Genomic DNA, 4,615 nt, shown 5'->3' on the forward strand with positions numbered 1-4,615 from the left:
ATTTGGTTATTTCTGCTGTTTGGTTTGATTGTGGTTAGGTGGTTAGTGAGTATAAGATCATTGTATTATCATTATTATTTAAAAAATGGGTCGGGTCGTTTCAGGTTTTCACTAATCCCATTAATTTGGATAGTGTCAATTTTCTGGTACGTATGCAAGTAGATATTGTGGACTGATCATACCAAATATTTTTATTATCAATATGCAACCTTGATTTTTCGAGAGTATTTAGTCAATTGACAATGGTGGTGAAACCATGCTATGTAATTGACATAAATGACTTTATATGTCAAAGTTCGTCTCGGGCCAACGAATTATTATGAGTACTCTCCATTACAATTTGTTTGGATCATAAACCAGAGATATTCCATCTGAATGTGTTATACATGTAGAGTTGATCCACCACAGTGATTAAGATGGTATTTGAAAGAATATTGGAAATATGTTGGATATAAATCTTTCTTGATGATTGAATATCTTGAGATGCAAAGACTGTTTTTTTTCAGTGAGTCAGTCTTTCCAACATTAGGGGGAGGAAATAAACAGCTGGAAAATAAATATATTTGAAGAAATTATATTTATAGGGAAATAAATCAAAAGATTATATTATTATGCATATTTGACCAGGAAAGAGACTGTTTTTTCAGTGAGTCAGTCTTTCCAACATCAAAGGAATAAAATAAATAGCAGGAAAAGAAATATATTTGAAGAAATTATATTTGTAGGGAAATAAATCAAAAGAATATATTATTTTGCATCTTTGACCAGGAAAAAAAATATTAAACATATTTAGTGTTGTGATATATTATATATATAATCAGTTTAGGTGAAGAACAACTCATTAAAAAAAATTTGAGGGAATATCACTAAAATAATTGCTATCACTATGAAAACTTTAATGGCATTTTGTTTTACTATCATCTTCATCATATCTTTTGTTCATTGTCTTCATACAACTGCTGAAAGTCCAGGTAATTGTTTATCATTATTCATACTTTCATTTTGTAATCATCATCATGATGACTTCACTCTTTGTTAATGGGTATTGATTATTTTAATATTGTATATAGGTTATCAACCTAGCCGATTTTCGCGATTACCAATCAAATGCTACAAGGATAACAGGTGTGCAACTGAAGTCTGCAGTAGTATTTGTCATAGAATAGGATATACTCATGGTTTTTGTCTTACTAAATCAAGATGTTGTTGTGAGACTATTTGATACTATAACTAACTAGCACTTCTACGATGAAATGATATAATCGCATGTACTAGTATTTGGTTAAAAAAATAAATCTATAATTTTCACATTTTTTTGAATTTACAAAGAAGATCTAGAGTGGAGTACATAAACTTTACCAGATCAAAGTTAGATTCATTTTCAAGCCATAGATTTTCTGCAAGTTTAATAAAAGCTAATTTAAGTTAATAATTGAATATTGAAATGCAGAAAAGTAAAAATTAAAGTATGTGTTACATATATTCACTATGTTATTGTGAATCTTATAATCCCTCCGCTTCATAATAAATAATGTTTCATAATAAGTATGGTCTTAAAGAATTATTTTCTTCATATTCTTTGATGTTTTATAATTACTTAGACTGTTGGGGCATTTTCAAAACTACCCTTTTGAAAAATACCATTGTTCTGTACCCTTTTAAAAATACCTCTTCGCTATACACTTTTGCAAAAATACCCTCTCTTGTTTTCCATTTTCAATAAGGTGTCCTAGACGTTACTCTTGTTCCTAGACTCTTGTAAACAAACAATATCTCCCCGGCAAAGATGCCAAAAAAATTGTGATGCGTGTGATATTTTGCTTCAAAATATTTTACCTTAAAAAGATCATACGACTACTACAAGTGCACAGTTAATCGGTTGTCGTATTTAAGGATCGAGCCCACAGAGAGAGAGTTGTTGTTTTAGAAAATCCGTCGGAAGAAATGCAAGGCTAGGACACAATAAAAACAGGGTTTTGGTTGTCACAGTCGTCAGTAAGCAATAACGTAAATAAAAAGCAAGTAAAATAAATGAGACAAGCGTTGGGAATCAAGGTAAATCACAAGGGATCAATGATCTATATATATAGGAAAGTTTAGGGTTAGTTTGTTTATCTAAGACTCAGACTACGAAACAAGAATGAACCGTTAACTTATAGATCAAAAGCTAACCGTCTAAGATCCCTATACTCCGTTACTCAACTTTCGCAGGCAACACCGCATAAATCAAAGCATTTAAAACAGGTTCGATTATAATCCATGAAGTTCCATAGGTAAGTGGTATGTGCTTCTTATGACACGACACACATCAAAGCTAGGTCAAGCACACATGCAAGTTTTTGGCGACGCACACACACTATCGATCATAGATAGTTCATGAGGCTAACTTAAAGCATTAAGCAAAGACTTAGAATTAAAGTATAGAATAAACAGAATAAAAATCTAACAAACCCTAAAAATTGCCACAAAAACTAAGATCATCTCCTCCCTTTGATTATCCCTTTAAACCCAACTATAAAACTACTCTAGCATGTTTAAGAGAATTATCAAAGCTAGATTTAAACAATTCATAAACATAAAATAATAAATAGAGAAAAAAGTTTTAGATATTACTTCAATGGTTGTCAAACAAAGTTGTAAGGATCTTCTTCCTTTAGAAAACTAGAACAAATGATGGAACAATGAAATAGAAAGAGTTAGTGGATATTCAAAGGCTTCGAGAGAGGGAAGAGAGAGAGCTTCAGGTCGTCGGCTGCTCCTCTGGTCGTGACTCTAGGCTGCTCCAATTATTTCACACACTAAACCTTAAAGTTTAGAAGAGTATTTATAGGGTTTTTGAAGGCATAGGGTTTTGTAAGGGTAGAAACATCTTTATTGTTGACTGCAGGACAAAGGGCGACTGAGGAAGGTTCTTGAACGTCACTCCTCCGGGACGGGCCGCCGTGATGGTTGCTAATCGGGCGGTCATTAAAGTCCACTTGGCTTCAAACTTATCTTCTCGTTGGTTTATAACACGTCTTAGTAAATCGGGAATAACTTCCTGGTGAGTGAACGGATTGAATTGATTCCACTTTGAGGAGAAGTCTGACTCTTTCAGCTTTCCATAGACACGTCAAAATGTGAGTTATGGAAGTTCTTTCAAAGTGGCCCGTACTGTAAAGCTCTGAATATTTCCTGAAACGTATTTTCCTTGTCTTTTGGTCATTTTTGCTATAAAACTTGTAAAACCTTTTTGAAACCTAAAATACTTGATAAGAGACATTAAAGCCTTGAAATCATATCAAACTCTTCTTATATACATACTAAAACTATATCTAAAATGGGTAAAATAATGATGTTATCACAGTGAAAACTGATTTATTTTACAATTGGGTCGACATCAACTCTGTCAGCAGGCGGCTGATACTTGTTTCTATGGTTTGTTAGTGTTTGTTTGTTGCTTGTTTAACATTGGAATCTCAGTTTCTTGTGTATATAGCCAAGTAGATGGGAGGATTGCCTCACTAATTGTTTATGACAATACTCAAGCATCTCAATTTGTGTTTGTGGTGAAGGTAAAGGCAAAGTGTGATCGTGGAAACAAGGCGATGAAGAGGAGGATGTCCTAGAGGCTTGGTTGTTCGTTCTATGCTGTTGTTAGGTTGCTATGATGGAATGTAGGTCTCTAGAAGTGTTGTTTAGGTTGCGGTTTCATTGTTCTATGAGTTGCTATTTGGTATGGATGATTAGATATTATTGAATTATTTATTTGGTTATTTAAATCATTGGTTTAATATTTGGTTATTTCTGCTGTTTGGTTTGATTGTGGTTAGGTGGTTAGTGAGTATAAGATCACTGTATTATTATTATTATTTAAAAAATGGGTCGGGTCGTTTCAGGTTTTCACTAATCCCATTAATTTGGATAGTGTCAATTTTCTGGTACGTATGCAAGTAGATATTGTGGACTGATCATACCAAATATTTTTATTATCAATATGCAACCTTGATTTTTCGAGAGTATTTAGTCAATTGACAATGGTGGTGAAACCATGCTATGTAATTGACATAAATGACTTTATATGTCAAAGTTCGTCTCGGGCCAACGAATTATTATGAGTACTCTCCATTACAATTTGTTTGGATCATAAACCAGAGATATTCCATCTGAATGTGTTATACATGTAGAGTTGATCCACCACAGTGATTAAGATGGTATTTGAAAGAATATTGGAAATATGTTGGATATAAATCTTTCTTGATGATTGAATATCTTGAGATGCAAAGACTGTTTTTTTTCAGTGAGTCAGTCTTTCCAACATTAGGGGGAGGAAATAAACAGCTGGAAAATAAATATATTTGAAGAAATTATATTTATAGGGAAATAAATCAAAAGATTATATTATTATGCATATTTGACCAGGAAAGAGACTGTTTTTTCAGTGAGTCAGTCTTTCCAACATCAAAGGAATAAAATAAATAGCAGGAAAAGAAATATATTTGAAGAAATTATATTTGTAGGGAAATAAATCAAAAGAATATATTATTTTGCATCTTTGACCAGGAAAAAAAATATTAAACATATTTAGTGTTGTGATATATTATATATATAATCAGTTTAGGTGAAGAACAACTCA

The 4,615-nt window shown here is 32.3% G+C and overlaps 1 long non-coding RNA gene across 1 annotated transcript; it reads left to right on the top strand.

Moving 5' to 3' along the window:
• On the top strand, window positions 842-1,310 carry LOC104701442. Its single transcript, XR_753816.1, has 2 exons — window positions 842-971; window positions 1,071-1,310. It is a non-coding gene; the product is annotated as an uncharacterized LOC104701442 (long non-coding RNA).

This window comes from Camelina sativa, chromosome 1 (assembly GCF_000633955.1).
Source record: "Camelina sativa cultivar DH55 chromosome 1, Cs, whole genome shotgun sequence".
NCBI lineage: Eukaryota > Viridiplantae > Streptophyta > Magnoliopsida > Brassicales > Brassicaceae > Camelina > Camelina sativa.